This window comes from Ornithorhynchus anatinus, chromosome 4 (assembly GCF_004115215.2).
Source record: "Ornithorhynchus anatinus isolate Pmale09 chromosome 4, mOrnAna1.pri.v4, whole genome shotgun sequence".
NCBI classification, from domain to species: Eukaryota; Metazoa; Chordata; class Mammalia; order Monotremata; family Ornithorhynchidae; genus Ornithorhynchus; species Ornithorhynchus anatinus.
Window position 1 is genome coordinate 67,305,789 of NC_041731.1, and position 22,806 is coordinate 67,328,594.

Sequence of the window (22,806 nt, forward strand, 5' to 3'; positions counted from 1 at the left end):
CCATTCTTCATTCTGCTACCCAGATCATTTTTCTAAAACGTTGCTTTTTACATAACTCCCAACAACTCAAAAATCTCTAATTGGTCATTGCTCACAGAATTAAGCACAAAGCACTCGATCAGCTCTTGCCACCTTATGTATCTTTGCATCTCTACATCTCAGCTCTCATGCTTCACTCTGCTCAAGCCAACCTACTTACTGTGCTTCATTCTCTTTTCTCTTGCTGACAGCCTCTTGCTCACACCCTCCCTTTTGCTTGGAACTCCCTCATGCACATCCAGCAGGCAACAGCTCTCTCCATCTTCAAGAAGCCTTTGAAATCACATCTTCACCAAGAGGCTTTTGCTGATTAATCTCTCATCTCCTTACCCTACCACCCTACCAGACAACAGTAAGCTCTTGTACACTTCCCCTCTCCCTCCTGTAATACTTGTTTCTTTTTGTTTCAAAGGCATTTATGAAACACTTTCTGTGAGCAGAGCACTGTACTGTTTGTGTGAGTACAATATAACAGGTGGTACACACATTTCCTGCCCACAAAGAGAACACAGTCTAGTGACCAAGTCTATGCCATTTCTTTAAACTCCGTTACTTTCCCCAACCTGTAATTAATTCTAGTGTCTCTCTCCTGCTGCATTCTGAACTCCTCAGAGGCAGGAACCATGTCTACTAGCTCTATGGTATAATACTCCCTCAAGTACTTTGTACAGTGCTAGGCAGAGAGTAATCATTCAATAAATTCTCTTGATTTGATGATTGAATGATCAGTCTTCCTAAAATTCCGGGTAACTTTAAGCACAAGTTGAATTGAGCTCATTTCAGGGAGGCTATTGATCAGCTTTTCATTTCATCCACAGAAGTCATATCAGTGGGTTTATAGGAGAGTTAAAGATTGTTAAAGTGAAACCCATTACTAAGAGATGTTTTGGTCTCTCTGTGCCCAAAGATTTTTAAGAGTAGGCTCAAGCATTCATCCATCATAGTGTTGATCTGCCTGAGAGAAGTGGTAGAGTAAAAGATGTCTTTAGCTAACTTTCTGCTATAATTGGAATGAACTATTTTAGGAATAATCCTGATAAATAAGCCTAAATTCCAAAATAATTGCTTCCTACCTTCACAGGACAAGAATATTCCAGGATTCTTTTGTTGTAAAACATTTCATTAGCTCCTGCGTGTCCCAAGATAATAAATCTGTGTTCCGTCTGTTAAAAGTGTTTTTGTGAGTATGGCTAAGCCATAGTACTATACTAAGGTCATTTATCGAGCACTATATGTGTGCAAAGTGTGAGGATAGCTCTAGACTGTGAGTTCGTTAGGGGCAGGAATGTGTTTGCTGTTATAGTGTACTCCCCCAAGCATTTAGTACAGTGCTTTACACACAGTGCTCAGTAAATATGAATGAGTGAATGAATGAAATGGTATATACAAGGTTATGAGATTCGACTCAAGTATCATTCATCTTCTGGTGAGTTGCAGCCTATGTCCAGTGAGCAGCAGGAGTTTTATTCTACTCTCTAAGTGCCTAGTACAGTGCCCTGCACACAGTAAGTGTTCAATAAATATGACTGAATGAATAAATGAATGGGAGCAGAAAAAGAGGATCACAGCTTGCCTAACAGTTTTTCTTTTGCTGAAAAGCTTAGTGAATTCTTATGGACTTTTTCCTCTGAGAAAAATCTCCCACAGGAATATAACCTCTAGTGGAAAATCCCCAGATTTTTCAGTTTCAGTCTTTATCCCCAAATTCACCAGTCTCAGGAACCAAGAAGGATAAGATGCTCCCCTTTGAGCTGGGTAGGCCTCTTCATGGCTCGTATTAAACCATATAAAGTGGTGGCTACAACTTTGCTTAACCATCCCAACCACAAATTATTCTTCTGATGATAAAGACTCTGTCAACACAGTTCAGTGGAAATGAAACAGACAAATGTAATAAAACTTTCCAGACTAAGATAATAGGATATTGTAGTGTTTGAAAGCGTGAAACGGAACCCGGGACTAGTTGCACCTCCAGTCAACTATGAGACAGCCAAAGCAGGATTAGCCAGAAACCTACTTACCAGGGTGCCAATGAAAGGGGTCCATAGTCTGATGTTGGTTAACATGAAGCAATTATTTCCTTTTTATAGGTATTTTTTTAAGATCTTACAATGTGCCAGGCCACTGTAGTAAGGATTGGCATAGATATAACTTCTTACCTAGTCTGTGAAGTCCATGTGTGACACAGACTATGTCCAACATGATAACCTAGTATCTACCCTAGCACTTAAAATGGTGCTTGGCTCATAGCAAGCACTTAACAAATACCATAATTATCATTATTAAATAAGATAATTAGATTAGACACAGTATATGTTCCATATGGGGCTCACAGCCTTCATCCCCATTTTACAGATGAGGTCACAGACACAGAGAAGGTAAGTAACTTGTCCAAGGTTGCACAGCAGAATAGTGGTAGAGTTGGAATGAGAACCCAGGTCCTTTGACTCTCAGGCCAATGGTCTTTTCACTAGGCCATACTGCTCTTTCGCCCCACATTTTTGCCACTCAAAAAAGTGAGTTTCCAGCCACTTCCATTTTGGCTCAGGTTTTAAATACTCATCCAAAACTTTGAGACTTGTTTGAATGAAATTTTCAGTGTTTTTATATCTCGCCTGCACTGATTTCAGATAGGTAAGTGACAGTGAATAACTAAATGAAAAACTGTGTATTGGCAGTAACCCTTCCTATTTTCTAATCCCAACTGCTCTGAAACCCTAATCATTTCCCGAATCATGGAGAAAGAGTATGTTCAGGTATATGAAGTAATTGCTATAATTAAGGTAAGTTATTTGGACTGAAAGTAAAATCATTAATATTGTTCTTTGGACTTGAATTACTTTATTCTTTTGAAAAGGCAGAATAAAGCTTGACTATAGGGCAATTTTTTTTTTTAGCATTCAATTCTTATGGCCCCACAACCAAACTATTACTAGGTACTGTACTGGTATACCTGTTTCTGTTCTTATCACAGTATTATACCACTTTACCCTAGTATAGAAATGTCTTCTTAGGCCATATTTTTCTGACCTTCTGGCACATTGTTGCTATTTTAAGAAAGTGAATAATAACTAACAAAATGTCAATGCCTGCAGTATCAGCTAATGTGAAGACATGGATCCTCGTATCATGCCATATCAAAAATCTGACTTTTAACAAAGTATAAGTCTGGAAATTCCAATAATTTCAAATACCACTTAAGACTGTGTCAAAGGATTTTATTTGAAGTAAATATAGTTGTCACAAAAAAATAGAATAAAAATAGAGTGTGTGTAATTTGCATGGGATTAAAAAAAATAAGGTAAATCTATTACAAATCATATGTTAACCAAGAAGGATAAGGGAGCCCTAACCAAAATCTGCAGTAAAGATTTACTGTAAATATCATGTAAGTGTATCACTTACTGACAACATTAATCAATGAGAAAATAAAGCGTGTCCTACCTATCTTTTTTGACATAATTTAAAATATTTAAGTGAACATGTAGATGTCATCAATTTGTTGTGGTTTGTAAATATAGCAATTTTCTGCTGAGAGGAGGATTATATTAAACTCAAACTATGGAAAATAATTTTGGTCAGAATTCATGAATTTGTTTGCCACATCTTTTCACTTATGGTATAACTTGGTATAACTCTTCTCCCATTCATGGAAAAAACAAGATACATGCAAAATGTACAATCCATTATTATGCTCATTATCTATATAATACAAAACTAAATGCTTTTTTAGTGGTTGCCCTATAAATTTGTGTTTCTGCTGTTCCGGATTTGGCTTCAAAGTGTGTTGTCAAGTAAGTTATGTAAAGAAAGATGAATTAGAATGAAAATTAATCTGATTTCTCCCCTTGGACTTGCAAAGACAGCTTTGGAATGACCAGTGCCCCTGGGGAGATGAACTCCTGTTCCGTTAGTCTTTCAGGTTTATTCACTCAACCAAATTTATGCCTGATTCAATTGCTATCTAGGTGATGGCATTTTGTGTAGGTCTAGGAGTGTGTTGTAAATATGTATCTTTACCATTTTAAGGTGGGGTTAAGATAAGTTTCCTGCAGAAACGCTCTGGGCATGTCACTCCCCTTCTTAAACACCTCCAGTGGTTGCCTATCAACCTCCGCTCCAAACAAAAACTCCTCACTCTAGGCTTCAAGGCTCTCCATCACCTTGCCCCTTCCTACCTCTCCTCCCTTCTCTCTTTCTACTGTCCACCCCGCACGCTCCGCTCCTCTGCCGCCCACCTCCTCACCGTCCCTCGGTCTTGACTATCCCGCCGTCGACCCCTGGGCCACGTCCTCCCACGGTCCTGGAATGCCCTCCCTCCCTCACCGCTGCCAAACTAATTCTCTTCCCCTCTTCAAAACCCTACTTAAAACTCACCTCCTCCAAGAGGCGTTCCCAGACTGAGCTCCTCTTCTCCCTCTACTCCCTCTACTGCCCCCCCTTCACCCCTCCACATCTTAACCCTCTTTACCCCCCATCTCCCTCTGTTCCTCCCCCCTCCCTTCCCATCCCCTCAGCACTGTACTCGTCTGCTCAACTGTATATATTTTCATTACCCTATTTATTTTGTTAATGAAATGTACATCGCCTTGATTCTATTTAGTTGCCATTGTTTTTACGAGATGTTCTTCCCCTTGACTCTATTCATTGCCATTGTTCTTGTCTGTCCGTCTCCCCCGATTAGACTGTAAGCCCGTCAAAGGGCAGGGACTGTCTCTGTTGCCGACTTGTTCATTCCAAGCGCTTAGTACAGTGCTCTGCACATAGTAAGCGCTCAATACATACTATTGAATGAATGAATGAATAATGCAATAAACCCAAGAGAATCACCAGAATCACCATGTATAACCTCCAGTAGTTGGTAACTGAAGTTTGCACTCCCATGAGCAAGATGTGGAAACACTTGGAAAAGATTGGAAATATTCTCTCATATCTTCAAGGGTAAATCTGCAAAAGACTGCTCTGTCTGGGATCCTGCCAGATTTTGCTGGGACTAATTACTTAGAAATGTGACAAACATATTTCATGTTTTCTAACCAGAGGGCTTTCCCTAATTGCGTAATCATGAAAAAATATTGGGAATAACTCAATGATATTTTCCTTAATCTTTTCTATTATGAAGAGCATAAATTGTTGCTGTTGTATCTCTTTTAGAGCTCTTTTTACCACTCCACTATTCCAGGACTTTGATTTTCCCCAAACCTTCAAAATATGAGCTGGAGCACTTTAATATTTATGTGACTTTTGAGCTAGTGAAGTTTCATTCGCTAGAGAATAGGCTGTATTGCCTCTTTAAAATGCTCCTTGAGAAACTATTTTCTCACTTTTCCCAATGATTGTAATATAGATCTATTTTAAAGAATTCACCTATTTGCTGGCAAAAACTTTGCATATTTTCCATTTGTGTCATTTATTTTATTTTTCTAATTTGCCTACCTTTATAAATCTGCTTTTTGAAGATTTGCAAAGAGTTGAAGGGTTAGAATCATTGGCAATATAAATAGATTAATTTAATATTATTGCTGCCTGACCTGAAGAAAACTTTTGGATGAATTCCAGTGGTTGATCTGGCATTTTTGATTTCTGTATACTCTTTGCCCCTGGCATTGTCCATGTTGGAATTGAATCTGAGATTTTCTAATGCAGCAGGTTCTAATGCTAAGGTCCTAAGACGTAGCAGTAATAATAATAATTTTTCAAAGGACTTTTCTTTCTATTTCTTTTAAGTGTTTAATATGTGCCAGGCACTGTACTGAGCACTTAGATTCAAGTTAATCAAGTTGGACACAGCCCATGTTTCACTTGGGGCTCACAGTCTTTGTCCCCATTTTACATATGAGGGACCTAAGGCACAGAGAATTGCCCAAGGTTACACACCAGACAAGTGGCAAAGTAGAAATTAGTACTCAGGTCCTTCTGACTCCCTTGTAGATTCTAAGCTCATTGTGGGCAGCGAATATATCTGTTGTATTGTTATATTGTACTCTCCCCACCACTTACTACAATGCTGTATACACAGTAAGTGCTTAGTCAATACAAGGGATTGACTGACTGACTGACCAGGAGGGCTTTGCTGTGTAGCTGTGGAATTGGAGCGTCTCCCAAAGGAACCTTGGGTGGGCCCACTGCCGCGTATCTAGTTTAACCATGAATTGCATCGTTTTGATCCAGTCGTTGGTCCAGCTGGAAACTGCTTCACTGTTTACCACCACAGAATCCCATCTGATAACATTAGAGGCCTTTTTAGCTGCTTCTGGAGCACCAGTCCAACCAGTAACCCACAGTTAGCTGGCTGTGTCGCTAATTCCTGTTGGAAAGTTATCTGCGGCTGTCTCCAGCAGCAGAATCCTGACTGATAAGCAGAGAGGCTCATCTGCTAGTAGCAGAGTCCCCAGTTTATCAGCTTCCAACCAGTTCATAAATCAAACTGGTGTCTTGGGGGGTTCGGGGGGTGGGGTTTGGGGTATCAACATTTATTTCTCTCTTTGGAACAGTTAATACTTTTAATAAGAGAACTTAACTGGGAACATTAGAAAGTTAGTTAGAGACATTTTGCAGGCGCCTTGTCCCTTGTCAGTGACAAGGTAAGGTAATCCTATACACAGGCTGCTATTGTGAGATGAGAAACTGGCCCCTTCACTGCCAGAGACCAGATGCACCTCTCTCTATCCTAATCTGTAAACGACTTAAAGGAGCCTTATCTCGGGGCTCTTCTGCTTCATTTCATGCTTGATTTACTTTAATTTGTCTGATAGGGCACAAGGATTTGGAGACGGCCCATCTTTCTGCAGAAAATGTTCAGATTTTTTTTCTCCATGGCATTGTTGTGTTGGGGGTTTTGACTCTTTTTTTTTAAAAAAAAAAATGTGGAAGAAATCTTGCTCCAGTGCAGCAAGCTGCTTGAGTGTGTTTAGATTTAAGCTATCCCAGCAGAAAAGAGTTTGTGAAGTGGTGTGATTGTGTGATGGGCCCCATTTACATTGAAATCACATTATACGATGTATCGGGACTCCTGAAGGGAGCAGTGCAGTGGAGCGCTTGTGCCCACAAGATTCTTTGAAAAGCCTATATATAGCAGCAACAATTGATAGGAGATTTTACAGGAGACTTTATAAATATGTAAATAGGTTTTATCTGATTGGGTTCTTTGGCTACACATCTGTACCTCAAAGGAAGTAGAACACTGTGAGAACTACCAGGAAAACATTAGTTTGCATTCTAAGTGGGTCTGAGAAATAGAAATGTCTCTCAGGTTGACAGCGGGTCAGGGTGGAGGCACTTTGCATACTTTGGAGGTAAAGCCTCTTTGATGTGAAAGCGATCCCTTCCTTCCACCAGCTAGGTAGAATTACCGCACACAATTTTCATTTGTTTTATAACATAGCTTCTATCGGCCACCATTGACCTTTACCACTTCTTGTTATTCCTTTCAGTCGCTTCGCGCTATGGCACCGGGGGGAATTGCTCTTAACCTTCTTTGCATTTTAAGAAATGTTCTTTCGGTGACCCAAGGGAGAGAAAATAAACTCTTTGGTACATTGATCCCTTGATTAGTTACTTCCTAAATGAAAATGGAAATACTATTAAAGCAGTAATAATGTTACATCCTAATAGTTGAGGAGTCAATAAATGGCTCCCATGTGCTTCATTAAAATTCTTAATGAAGCCGTGTTTGATGGTGGAACTTTACATTATCTCTACTTTACTCAGAGACTTTTAGGGGAAGGGAAGGCAGTGGCTGCAAACTACGTCTTTCCCTGCTCTCTGCATAGCATTTTTGTTGGACTGCAAATGCCGTTGATAAAATCAAATTGAGTAGTGAAACATGTAAAGGTTCATTCTTTGTGTCAATGGAAAATGCAAAAGTAATTCTTACATGTAACATGTTTGCACATGTTGTTGGTTTAGGAAAGATGTGTTTTAATCTTTCTATTTGCTTAGAGCCATGCAGTACCCCTCTAGAATGTAAGCTCCCTGTGGGCAGGGAATGTATCTATTTACTGTTATATTGTCCTTTCCTTAGTGTTTAGTATAGTGTTCTGTACACAGTAGAGCTCAATAAATATGATTGAATGAATAAATACTCAGACCCTCTCTCTCTCTCCATCTCTCTCCCTCTCTCTCTCCCTCTCCTTCTCTCCTTCCTGTGAAATGTTGCTACACCTACCCCAAAGCAGTGATTGAGATTAACAGTATAAATTGAACTTCAGCCTTTCCATATCATTTCCTATTGGGCTAGTGTTTCCCTTCATGTAATACCATTCCTACCTTCACTTTGCTTCAGCTGCAGCTATGAGTGCCTTTTTACCTTCTGAATATTGTAAAGAACATATAGGCCAGGTCACCAAAAGTGAAGCAGAAGCTTGAGGTATTATTTGGATAATTCTGGTGGGGAAAAAAAAGCTTTGTCATGATGTTTGTCATGGGAAGCAGCGTGGCTTAGTGGAAAGAGCATGGGCGGGAGCCAGAGGTCATGGGTACTAATCCTGGCTCTGCCATTTGTCAGCTCTGTGACTTCGGGAAAGTCACTTAACTTCTCCGTGCCTCAGTTACCTCATCTGTAAAATGGGGATTAAGACTGTGAGCTCCATGTGGGACAACCTGATTACCTTGTATCTACCCTACTGCTTAGAACAGTGCTTGGCACAGAGTAAGCGCTTAACAAATACCATCGTTATTATTACTATTATATTTATTTGGGCAAAAATCTTTCCTTTTGACTGAATTCATTGGAAAATGGTGATAATTCAATTTCCTTTGCTGTTTGTCAGTTTTTTTACTTAGAATTTGGCTTATATAGATTTTGGAAACAAAAATTGTATTTAAAAGATAATTGCTGTCATTTCTTGATGATTCTGAAATGAAAAATCCAGAAATGTCAAGATCATTGTCCTAATCCCCTCTTCCTTTTCATAACTTCATTGGCCAGCTCTTCTTGTCTTATGCTGTTGAGTCATCTCTGACCCAAAGAGACTCCATGGACACATCTCTCCCAGAATGCCCCCACCTCCATCTGCGATCCTTCTGGACTGGATACATAGAGTTTTCTTGGTAAAAATACGAAAGTTGTTTAGCGTTACTTCCACACAGTAAACTGAGTCTCTGCCCTCAACTCTCTCCCATGCCGCTGCTGCCCTGCACAGGTGAGTTTTGAGTTGCCTTCCAGTCACTAGCCGCTGCCCAAGCTAGAGTTAAGTGGATGCATCCCCATTCCATTCGTAGCTTGGGCAAGGAATGGAATGGATATGCCTCTGCTTGACTCTCCCTCTTGAAGCCAAGACTGGTAGAGTACTGGAAACTCTTCAAGTGCAATCCTGATAGGGGCCCAGCTCTTCTAGAGTATGTAAATCTGAGATATGCACTTCTGCAAGTTTAGAGGTAGTAGTGTAGAGCCTAATTCTTCACCATTGTCCCATCTTAGACAATTTTTACTTTGACCAGGCTAGTATCAGTTATCCTATCCTTGGGATATCCTGCTGCATATCAAACTCAATATGTACAGAATTATGCACTATCTCCTCCCTCACCAACTCTGAAATCCCTCTCTCTGACGATAACCTTCTCACCTGCCTCATCTCTCACACTCCCTCCCCCTGCAAATCTTCGCTACTGCCCCACAGAGACCTCCGCTCTCTCGATCCCATCCGTCTTTCCAATAGCATCTCTCCTCACCTTGCCGCCCTGTCCTCTCTTCCCACTCTCGATGATCAGGTCTCCGCTCTCAACTCCACCCTCTCTACTCATCTCGACTCTCTCGCCCCCCTTTCCCTCCGCCGCTCTCGCTCCACTAACCCACAGCCCTGGATCACCTCCTCTGTCTGCCTCCTACGCTCCTATGCTCGAGCTGCTGAGCGCTGCTGGCGAAAGTCCAAGCACCAAGCCGACCTCACACACTTCAAATTTATCCTTTCCTGCCTTAACTCTGCCCTCTCCTCCTCCGCCAGGCAAAACTTCTTCTCCTCCCTCATCGACACCCATGCCCGTCACCCCCGCCGATTGTTCCAGACCTTTAACTCTCTCTTTGGCCCCCTGTTCCTCCCCCTCCCCCATCACTCACCCCCAGTGATCTGGCCACCTATTTCCTCACGAAAATCAACACGATCAGGTCTGAGCTCCCCAAAGTCACCCCTCCACCTCTCCCCTCCCCCCCACCAACCCCCTCCCCTACTTTCCCATCCTTCCCTGCAGTATCCTCAGAGGAGATCTCCTCCCTCCTCGCAAGTGCCACCCCCTCCACCTGCGCCTCGGACCCCATTCCCTCTCACCTTTTTAAAACCATCGCCCCTGCCCTCCTACCTTCCTTAACTTCTATTTTTAACCACTCAATCTCCAAGGGCTCCTTCCCCTCTGCCTTCAAACATGTCCATGTCTTCCCCATCCTAAAAAAACCCGCTCTTGACCCCACTTCCCCCTCCAGTTATCGCCCTATCTCCCTACTACCCTTCCTTTCCAAAATCCTAGAACAAGTCGTCTACAATCGATGCTTAGAATTCCTTAACTCCCATTCTCTCCTAGACCCCCTCCAATCTGGCTTCCGTCCCCTCCACTCTACCGAGACTGCTCTCTCTAAGGTCACCCATGACCTCCTTCTTGCCAAATCCAATGGCTCCTACTCCATTCTGATCCTCCTTGACCTCTCTGCTGCCTTTGACACTGTCGACCATCCCCTCCTCCTCCATACCTTATCTCACCTTGGCTTCATGGACTCCGTCCTCTCCTGGTTCTCCTCGTATCTCTCTGGCCAGTCCTTCTCGGTCTGCTTCACTGGCGCCTCCTCCCCATCCCATCCTTTAACTGTTGGAGTTCCTCAAGGGTCAGTTCTTGGCCCTCTTCTGTTCTCCATTTACACTCACTCCCTCGGTGAACTCATTCGCTCTCACGGCTTTGACTACCATCTCTACGCAGATGACACGCAGATCTACATCTCCGCCCCGTCCTCTCCCCCTCCCTTCAGGCTCGCATCTCCTCCTGCCTCTGGGACGTCTCCACCTGGATGTCGGTCCGCCACCTAAAACTCAACATGAGCAAGACTGAGCTCCTCATCTTCCCTCCCAAACCCGGTCCTCTCCCAGACTTCTCTATCACCGTGGATGGCACGACCATCCTTCCCGTCTCTCAGGCCCGCAATCTCGGTGTCATCCTTGACTCGTCTCTCTCGTTCACCCCACACATCCTATCCGTTACCAAGACCTGCTGGTTTCACCTCTACAATATCGCCAAGATCCGCCCTTTCCTCTCCACCCAAACGGCTACCTTACTGTTACGGGCTCTCGTTATATCCCGGCTAGACTACTGTGTCAGCCTTCTCTCTGACCTCCCTTCCTCCTCTCTCGCCCTGCTCCAGTCTATTCTTCACTCTGCTGCCCGGCTCATCTTCCTGCAGAAGCGATCTGGGCATGTCACTCCCCTTCTTAAACAACTCCAATGGTTGCCTATCAACCTCCGCTCCAAACAAAAACTCCTCACTCTAGGCTTCAAGGCTCTCCATCACCTTGCCCCTTCCTACCTCTCCTCCCTTCTCTCTTTCTACCACCCACCCTGCACGCTCCGCTCCTCCGCCGCCCACCTCCTCACCGTCCCTCGGTCTCGCCTATCCCGCCTTCGACCCCTGGGCCACGTCCTCCCGCGGTCCTGGAAGCCCTCCCTCCTAACCTCTGCCAAACTGATTCTATTTCCCTCTTCAAAACCCTACTTAAAACTCACCTCCTCCAAGAGGCGTTCCCAGACTGAGCTCCTCTTCTCCCTCTACTCCCTCTGCCATCCCCCCCCTTTACCTCTCCGCAGCTAAACCCTCATTTTCCCCTTTTCCCTCTGCTCCTCCACCTCTCCCTTCCCATCCCCACAGCACTGTACTCGTCCGCTCAACTGTATATATTTTCGTTACCCTATTTATTTTGTTAATGAATTGTACATCGCCTTGATTCTATTTAGTTGCCATTGTTTTTACGAGATGTTCTTCCCCTCGACTCTGTTTATTGCCATTGTTCTTGTCTGTCCGTCTCCCCCGATTAGACTGTAAGCCCGTCAAACGGCAGGGACTGTCTCTATCTGTTGCCGACTTGTTCATCCCAAGCGCTTAGTACAGTGCTCTGCACATAGTAAGCGCTCAATAAATACTATTGAATGAATGAATGTACAGAAGTGATTTACTTATCTTCTCTCCTAAATCCTGTCCTCCTCTGAACTATCCCATCTCTACTAATGATACATTTCAAGGAAAAGTCTTCACAGTTGGCATCAAGGCCTCCAGCAATTCTATCCCTCTTTGCTTTTGTTATCAATCAATCATTCAGTCATATTTATTAAGTGCTTTCTGTGTGTAGAGCACTGTACTAAGCACTTGGGAAAGAACAATACAACAATAAACAGCACCAAATCCTGCCCACAGTGAGCTCACAGTCTGGGCTGTGGGGTAGAGGGGGTAAGGAGGAGAGAGACAAGCACCAATACAAATAAATATAACTACAAAATATATACATAAGTGCTATCTGTGGGGCACAAGGGAGAGAGGAAAGGGAGCAAGGTGAAGAGAGTGCATGATGAGAAGAAATGTCGCTTGGTAAGGGAAAGTCTCTTAAAAGAGATGTGCCTCCAATAAGGCTTTGAAGAGTGGGCAGAGTAATTGTCTGTCGAATTTGAGGACAGAGTGCATTCCAGGCCAGAGGCAGAAAGTGGGCCAGGGGTAGGCGGCAAGACATGTGAGATCAAGGCACAGTGAGAAGGTTAGCACCAAATGAGCAGACTGTGTGGGCTGGGAAGGAGAGAAGCGAGGTGAGGTAAGAGGGGGCAAAGTCATGGACTGCTTTAAAGCCAATGATGAGGAGTTTTTGATTGGATAAAGTGGTGGATAGATAACCACTGTAGATTTTTGAGGAGGGGCATGAGATGTCCTGAATGTCTTTGTAGAAAGATGATCCAGGCAGCACTGTCATGTATGGACTGGAGTGGGGAGAGACAGGATGTTGGAAGGTCAGCAAGTAGGCTGATGCAGTAATTCATTCATTCAATAGTATTTATTGAGCACTTACTCTGTGCAGAACACTGTACTAAGCGCTTGGAATGTACAGTTCGGCAACAGAGACAATCCGTGCCCAATGATGGGCTTACAGTCTAATCGGGGGAGACAGACGGACAAAAACAAGACAACATAATCATGATAAATAGAATCAAGGGGATGTACACCTCATTAACAAAATAAATAGGGTAATAAAAATGTATACAAATGATCACAGTCCGAGGGGAGGGGAAGGGAGAGCGGTAGGAACAGAGGGAAAGGGGGCTTAGCTGAGGGAGGTGAAGGGGGGAACGGGGAGGGAGCAGAAGGCAGGGGGGAGCAGAGGGGGAGCAGAATTTAGGAAGGATAGGATGAGTGATTGTATTAATGTGGTAGCAGTTTAGATGGAGAGGAAAGGGTGGATTTTAGCAATCTTGCGAAGGTGGGACCGACAGGATTTGGTGACAGATTATGTGGAGTCCAGGATAATGCCAAAATCATGGGCTTGTTTGACAGGAAGGATGGTGGTGGCTTTAACAGTGACTGGAAAGTCAGGGGGAGTACAGGGTTTGGGTGGGAAGATGAGGAGCTCTGTTTTGGACATGTTACATTTTAGGTGACAGGAAGACATCCAAATAGAGATGTCTTGAAGGCAAGAGGAGATGCCTTTGTTGATGATTTACTGAGCAATTGCTACGTGCAGCACACTGTACTAATCACTAGGGATAGTATGATACCACAGAATTAACAGACATGTTTCCTGCCTATAATGGCTTTACAGTGTAGAGGAGGATGTAGGCATTGATATGAATAAATAGGTGATTTATAATATGTTATTTAAGTATATGTGAGTATCCTGTTTTTGTTTTTTTGTTATGTTTTTGTTGTCATTTTTTCATAGTATTTGTCAAGCACTTACTGTGTGTCAGGCAATCAATCATATTTAGCAGTTATGTGCAGAGACTGTACTAAACAGTTGGGAGAGTACAAATACAACAGAATTAGCAGGCACATTCCCTGCCCATAACAATCACTGTACTTAGCGCTGGCACAGATACAAAGTGCATGTCCAAATGGGACAGTCTTACTATCTATTTTGTTGTTGTTGTCTTATGCTGTCGTGTCCAACCCATAGTGACGCCACAGACGCATCTCTCCCAGATTGCCCCACTTCCATCTGCAATCATTCTGGTAGCATATCCATAGAGTTTTCTTGGTAAAAATATGGAAGTGTTTTATCATTGCCTCCTTCTGCACAGTAAGTCTCTGCTCTTGACTCTCTCCAATGATGCTGCTGCCCAGCAAAGATGAGTTTTGACTTGTTGCAGACTGCCTTCCACTCACTAGCCACTGCCCAAGCTAAGAGTTGAATGAGTATGCCTCTGCTTGACTCTCCCTCCTGTAGTCAGGAATGGTAGAGTACAGGAACCTCTCCAGGTCCGGCCCTGAGAGGGACCTATCCATTTTACAAATTAAGTAAATGAGGCACAGAAAAGTTTAGTGACTTGTCCACGGTCATGTATCAGGTAAGTAGTGGAACCTGGACTGGAACCCACATCCTTTTGTCTCCCAAGCCCATGCTCTGTCTCCTTGATAACACTATCAGCCCTTTTATCCATTTCTCTCCAACTCAGCCAATCTTATATTCTTATAGCTTAACCTTGGTTTTTTTTATGCTATTTGTTAAGTGCATACCATATGCCAGGCTCAACCTTCTTAATCCCCATTTTACAGATTTGATAACTGAGGGATAGAGAAGTTAAGGAACTTGCCCAAGGTCACACAGCAGACAAGTGGTAAAGCCAGGATTGCTCTTGAGCTTCTGCCTCCAGCCTTGTGCTCATGCTGTTCCATCCCCTTTCTCCCTGATCTGACAAACCTCAGTTCTCCTCACCTACAGACTACCTCAAACCTAAATCATTCAATAAACCTTTCCTAATCGACTCCCAAAACTTGTCAGAAACCCACTCATTATTTATCACATTTTTATTCCTTCCCTCAACATGAGTACATATATATGATTGATTATAAAGCCTACTTTTTTCTGAATACCCCCATTTTTATATATTTTTATGCCCCTGTCCCCCCTTGCGTGAAGGGGACATGTCTTGAGAAAAGCACTTTCCCAATGCTGTAGTATAACAAATTGCTCCAGTGGATATTCAGAAGATGCCCTTTTTTTTTCCTTGTAGAATCCAAAATCCAATATAACATCATGCATGAGTAAGCATTAGGAAAGACTTCTTCATTCTACGTTTTAACTACTATCCTCATTTTAGAGATGGTGTTTAAGGATCCATTTTTCAAGAAGAGTGATTTATTTGTGCCATGTATGCTGGGAAAGATTACAGAAGAGAGGAAGAAACCCTAAATTTCATAGAGATGTAATGTGTGTGCCTAGCTGCAAAAATGTCACAAGAATAGTTTTGTTTATTTCAAAATTAATTGGTGAAAATGCTGCAGTTTCTATTTGAGACCTAGAGCCTAAAATTGAAAAGGTCATTTCAGCTTAAATGGAAGTGGGATGCTCTTTTAATAACAATCTTAATAAGAGAGACAGTGTTTGGGAACTTCAGAACAGTCTGATAAAAGGCAAAATGTCATCTTTAGAAGTGCATTTGTTGTGACTCTAGATCACTAACAAAGAGGAGGCCGCTTCAAAACCCTTTTTTATATTTACTAATGCAAACCAGTTTCATGTAAAATCACAGTCTTATAGGATTTACTGCCTGATCCTGAGCTCCATTATCCTGATTTTTCTTTCCTAAGTGTCATCAGAAATACTTTGACACCAAAGGGATTCCTTTTATGATGACCTATTTCAATCACTTCCCCTCTCATGGAGCAATAACCATCTCTTTAGCCCTCTCTAAATTAAAATAAAGGGCACCACCTGCAGTAAATAGGCAGGTGAAAGGAATACTTCTTCGCCCGTCCCACAATACACAGAAGACGAATTCATAAGACTCACCTATTTGGTGAATTAGATTTTGTTGAAAGAATTCCTTTCAGGTCCTTTACAGAATCCAGCTTCTGTCTTTTCTTATATTTATGGTTTCACTAAAATCTTCAGTGAGAGGAATACCTGCCCTCATGAATCATTTGCAGATAATAGTGGTTCAGACACTCTCTGTCCAAATTGATAATGTCTATCTGATCCAAAAGAAATGCCTTCTTTTTAAGGTCTATATAAGGTGTTAGGGGAAAAATCCCTTTCTCTCTGATCTCTTGTTCACTATCAATTTGAATAGTTAGTATCCTAGATGCAGAAGTGGGCAGCAGAGCAAACTATGGAGTGGCTGCGGTTCTCTGACTATCCAAATTACTTTCCCACAGTTTAGCTCACATCTCTAATAAACACATTGACTTACAACGAAAAGAAGCTTTGCAAACCGAGTGCTGTAAATATTTTATGGATGATTCAGAATTGTGAACAAATTTCTCCATCATTTCTGCATGTGGAATCCATTACTCCCTTCTGTGGGCATTTGAACCATTGTACGAGTGAATATTTCTTGGTTATAATGTGGATAAGTAATTATTTTCACGAGCAAGTAGAAAACATTTTTTAAAAAATCCGCATTGGTCTTTTTTTAAAAAAAACAAAATCATGCCTATTGGCCAAAGAAGACTATTGCTTCATTTCAGGGGGAAGGAAAGAACTCACTAAGGTTGTCAGTTCAATTGATGTATTCAGTTCATAGGGAAATCATAGAAACATGAAAGAGTTGTCTCTTCCACCCAAAGTTTGCTTGTGACTCTGGAGCATGCCCAGTTTTGAGAGTTGGTTTGTAAGGGACTAAATGAAAATGGCAAAGGAGGATTTGAGAAAATAGATTTTTTTTTTTAGCCTAGTGAATGTATCTTCCAAAACAGGGGTGAGATGGGAGTATTGAGGGCAGCCCTGTCAACTAACACTGAGAATGAGACAATAGTCAAACCAAGATATTGGAAACACCTAGGCCAGAGTGGTAGTTATTTGGATGGAGAGGAAAGGGAATATCTGGGAAATACCATGAAAAAAGTCAACAGGATTTAGCAACAGAATGAACGAGAAAGATAAAGGAAAGCAAGGAATCAGGAAACCATTAAATGTGATCTTACTAAATTCCCCTTCCTCTTATCCTCTTTTTGACTCTTCCATCCTTCCCAGAAGTATCTCAAAGAGCTCTCCTATTTACTCTCAAAATCCACTTTTGACCTGCACCTCCTACTTTTCTACCTTGCTTAGCACCAACTTCACACTTCTGCCCTACCTTTCTCCCTTGCTTACCACCTTCTTCAGTCATTCACTTTTGAACACACCCATGAATCCCTATATTAAAAAAAACAACCCTGCCTACTCCTTACAGCTCCAGTTATTCCTCCAGTTATCTCTTCATCTCCCTCATGCCATTCATTTCCAAATGTCTTGATCAAGTTGTTTGCAACCTGCTGCCTCCACTTACTCTCATCCTATTCCCTCCTTGGCCCCTTTCAAATCTGGCTCCAGCCCCTTCCTTTATTTCTCAGAAACTGCCCTCCCCAAGGTCACCAATGACTTTCACCCAATTTTTTGCTGCTCACCAATATTGTGAGACAGTGAGACAGGACATTCCCTGCCCACAGTGAGCTTACAACCTAAAGGGGGTGGTGGTGTGCAGATATCAATACAAATAAATAAAATTATAGATATATGAATAAGTGCTGTGGGGATGGGATGGGGGGAAGAGTAAAGGGAGAAAGACAGGGAGAGTCAGAAGGGAGTGGGGGATGAGAAAAAGTGGGGCTTAGTCTGGAAAGCTCTCTTGAAAGAATTGTGCCTTCAATCAATCTTTGAAGAGCGGGGAGAGGATTCTGGATTTTGAAACAAATATTCACAAATTCCTACTTATTGTATTGTACTCTCCCAAGTTCTTAGTGCAGTGGATTTATTATACAGAGTAAGCACTCAATAACTTATTTATTGTTTGAATTGCTGCATATGGTTGAATGCTTTGGAAGCAAGTGCACAAGAAATCATGCAATGATAGTTAATTATTTTGCAGAATCAGTAGAATACTTTTCAGTGGTATTTACTGAGTGCTTATTGCATGCCAAGCACTGTACTAAATTCTTGAGAGTACCCCTGCTTTTACAAAGTTTACAATTTAGCAGGGTATGAATTGACAATAGGCTGAAATAAACTGAAATTTTATACCAGTCTGCAGTAGTGATACATACACATAACCAAAAGTTTTATTTTCATAAAACTTAATACTTTCATTAAATTTTGTGGCTAGCCTACATTTTCAATGACACCCAGATAGAAAGAGAAGAGTCTAGTCTCCCATCATAAACAGCAAGCTACCCTTAGTTTAGTAATGAAGACCTCAGACCCAGACTGTGTGAACGAATTAATCGATCAATCATCTTTAAGGAACTGAGCTTTAGTGCTAATAGTTTATGCAATCAGTCATTTATTGAGCATTTACTCTTTGCAGAACACTGTACTCAGTGCTTGGGAGAGTACCATATAACAAGTCTACCTCACTGCTACAGGCTCTTGTTATATCCCGGCTAGACTACTGTGTCAGCCTTCTCTCTGATCTCCCTTCCTCCTCTCTTGCCCCATTCCAGTCTATTCTTCACTCCGCTGCCCGGCTCATCTTCCTGCAGAAACAATCTGGGCATGTCACTCCCCTTCTTAAACACCTCCAGTGGTTGCCTATCAACCTCTGCTCCAAACAAAAACTCCTCACTCTAGGCTTCAAGGCTCTACATCACCTTGCCCCTTCCTACCTCTCCTCCCTTCTCTCTTTCTACTTCCCACCCCGCACACTCCGCTCCTCTGCTGCCCACCTCCTCACCATCCCCCGGTCTCGCCTATCCCGCCGTCGATCCCTGGGCCACGTCCTCCCACGGTCCTGGAATGCCCTCCCTCCTCACCTCCGCCAAACTAATTCTCTTCCCCTCTTCAAAACCCTACTTAAAACTCACCTCCAAGAGGCCTTCCCAGACTGAGCTCCCCTTCTCCCTCTACTCCCTCTACCGCCCCCCCTTCACCTCTCCTCAACCCTCTTTTCCCCCCATTTCCCTCTGCTCCTCCCCCTCTACCTTCCCATCCCCTCAGCACTGTACTCGTCTGCTCAACTGTAGGGTATTTTCATTACCCTATTTATTTTGTTAATGAAATGTACATCGCCTTGATTCTATTTAGTTGCCATTGTTTTTACGAGATGTTCTTCCCCTTGACTCTATTTATTGCCATTGTTCTTGTTTGTCTGTCTCCCCCGATTAGACTGTAAGCCGGTCAAACGGCAGGGACTGTCTCTATCTGTTGCCGACTTGTTCATTCCAAGCGCTTAGTACAGTGCTCTGCACATAGTAAGCGCTCAGTCAATACTATTGAATGAATGAATTTGTATTCTCAAGTTCCTCCCAGTCATTTTTCGCTTGGGTCAGCGGGTTCAACAAGTGAGTAATCGGGATCTAGTATTGCACATTGTGAAGGATTTATGAAAATCATAAGTTCAAAGACATTTTTAGTAGTACTTAAGCACTTACCATGTGCCAGTTGAACATTGGGCTAAATACAAACTAATCAGGTTGGACATAGTCTATGTCCCACATGGGACTCATAGTCTTAATCCCCAATTTACAGATGAGATGACTCTGGAACAGAGAAATCAAGTGAATTGCCTGAGGTTATACAGCAGACAAATGACGGAGCCAGGATTTTGCAGCCAAATTCACCACAGTGTAGTGCCATAATGTTCCAGAGGACCACTGATGGGCAGGGCCTTAGTGGTATATTGCTGTAATCTTCACCAACCACCCCATCCTACTATTTCTAAGATTCCTGTTTCTGCTGTCCACCGTGAGAGATGTCTCCTCCTTTGTGTGATTCTTTTCTCAGAAAACTTTACTACTGAGACATGGATTTAGCCATGTAGTGACCTATTGGAATGGTATGGTGTAAACCAAACTGTATAAACATGAGTGAGGAAGTCCATAGGTACTTGAGAGATGTAGAATTTACTAATGAGATATCAAGCTTCATATCAAATTAAAGGTCTGCTAAGCAGGGTTGAATGGCTGCAAAGCCAGGACCTATAATAATAATTAATACTAATAATTTTAATATTTGTTAAGTGCTTACTGTGTGCCAAGCACTGTTCTAAGCAGTGAGTAGATACAAGGTAAGCAGGTTGTCCCACATGGGGCTCACAGTCTTAATCCCCATTTTCCAGATGAGGTAACTGAGGCACAGATAATTTTAGTGACTTGCCCAAAGTCACACAGCTGATAAGAGGCAGAGCCAGGATTATAACCCATGACCTCTGAGTCCAAAGCCCATGCTCTTTCCACTGAGTCATATTATTATTATTACTACTAATAATAATTATCGTACTTTGTTAAGAGTTTACTATTTGCCAAGCACTGTTCTAAGTGCTGGGGTATATACAAGTTAATCAGGTTAGACTCAGTCCCTGCCCCAAATAGGGCTCACAGTCTTAAACCCCATTTGACTGTGGGACAGAGACTGCATCCAAACCGATTTGCTTATATCCACCCTAGAGTTTAGTACAGTGCCTGGCACATAGTAAGCACTTAACAAATACCATAATAATAATAATTGTTATTATTATGGATGAGGTAATTGAGGCCCAGGGAAGTGACTTGCCCAGGGTCACACAACAGACATGTGGCAGAGCCAGAATTAGAACCCAGGTCCTTTTGACTCCCAAGTCCATGCTCTGTCCACTAAGCCACACTGCTTCTCATGAAAGACACAGACCTACCAAAAAAGGCACATCCAGGTGCCTATTCCATAGCATCAGTGACACCCTCTCCACTGTAAGCTTGTTGTAAACAGGGAATGTGTCTTTTCTATTGCTATGTTGTACTCTCCCAAGCACTTAGCACAGTACTCTGCATACACAGTAAGTGCTCAGAAAATACAATTGACTGACCTATGAATCATACCCACAGTTGGAAAGACAGATCAAACAAGTGAGATCCTGGAATGTAGTAAGCTCACCAGTATTAAAAGCACTGTTCAGATCAGCACAGATGGACTGAGCAGAGTTTAGTGTGAAAAATAAATGATGGCAAGATATTCAGACATCTTGTACATGTGATCGGTTGAATGCGGACACACCCAGGGGGAGAAATGAAGACAGTTATCTTAGTGTCAGACATATCAAACTTTGGTGGCATATCGGTGGCTAGTTGAAAAACAACTGAAGTAGACAGACTGGCCTCTCCTTGGGAAAGGCATTGGGAATATTGGTTCCATAAGAGGCAGATTCAAAGTCAAGAGAAATGCTGAACATGGCCAATACAACACGTTTTGTTAGTATTGCCTGACTGTTTTGTTTTGTTGTCTGTCTCCCCCTTTTAGACTGTGAGCCCCTTGTTGGGCAGGGATTGTCTGTATCTGTTCCGGAATTGTACATTCCAAGCGCTTAGTACACTGCTTTGCACACAGTAAGTGCTCAATAAATACGAATGAATGAATGAATGATTAAGTGCCTTTCATGAGTGTTTTTGACATGGCCAGAATAAAAGCTTCAGTACCTCCAGTAGCTGATGTTGCCACATGAGAAATGAGTATCTCAGTCTGTAAAGACCAAAGCAGTCTTCAGAAGGCCAAATGACTTGACTTTGATTAGCATGTTTTGGACATATATTTAAGAGGACTAATTCTCTGGAGAAGACCCTCACTTACAGGTTGAGTAAAGAGAAATTACCCACATTGCACTCATCAAAAATAAGATGTATATAAACTCCTTCTCCTCTCAGGTTCACACCTGGAGAGTTTCTAATACTCTACCAGTCTCGACTACAAGAGGGGGAGTCAAGCAGAGCCATGCCCATTCCATTCCTAGTTTGGCCAGTGGCTAGCAAGTGGAAGGCAATCTGCTATAAGTCAAAACTCACCTGTGCTGGGCAATGTGACGTGGGAGAGAGTTGAGGACGGAGCCTCAAGTTTACTGCTCAGAAGGAACAATTCTGTATTTTTACCAAGAAGACTCTGTGGAAAACTCTGTGGATACACTACTAGAACGTTTGCAGATGGAGGTTTGTCATTCTAGGAGAGATGTGTCCATGGCATCAGGGTCAGAGACCACTTGACAGCATAAGACAAGACAATAAGCTCCTTGTGGACAGGTAAAGTGTCTGCCAGGACTGTTGTATTGTAATTCCAACTGCTTAGTACAGTACTCTGAGCACTGTAGGCACTCAGTAAATACCATAGATTGATTTTGTTGAGCACCTATTATGAGTGCTATCTTGAACACTTGAGACAGTACCATAGAAGTAAAAGGCAAAATTTCTGACCTCAAGGATTTTGCAGTCTGAGGAGATCTAAATTATTTACCAATAGTGGAAACAGGATTGTGGTAGAATCTACATTCATTATCATCAATTAAAAAACTTATGTAAGAGTTATTGTTCACACGATAATGCATGCTTGTATGACCCTCTATTATAATTCATAACGATCACAATTAATGTTTTTGGTTAATGTGTGAAGTCTTTTTCCAAACCATTAAGGAATACTTTAATTGCATACGTTCAAATATTTATGCACATGTTTACCATGTGTAAATTCCTAAATGCATGTGTGTATAGATACTTACACACCGATGCATGTGGTGTTATGTGTTCTAGATATAAAATTAGTTTGGTGGCTAAATACACCAGATATATTTCGGGATATAATATTAAAATTAAGCTAGTAAGTTCCAATATGGATTTTAAATTTTTAAATAAAGGTCTTAAGTTTTATGTAGTTATTTTATTTG

At 42.2% G+C, this 22,806-nt stretch overlaps 1 protein-coding gene and 1 non-coding gene across 3 annotated transcripts in view; both read left to right on the forward strand.

The window, feature by feature from the left end:
* The window catches only part of ZFPM2 (zinc finger protein, FOG family member 2), a 513,000-nt gene that overhangs the window by 196,552 nt on the left and 293,642 nt on the right, over window positions 1–22,806 (forward strand). The window lies entirely within an intron of this gene.
* LOC114811630 lies at window positions 21,790–21,927 on the forward strand. Its single transcript, XR_003759326.1, has one exon. It is a non-coding gene; the product is annotated as a small nucleolar RNA SNORA7 (small nucleolar RNA).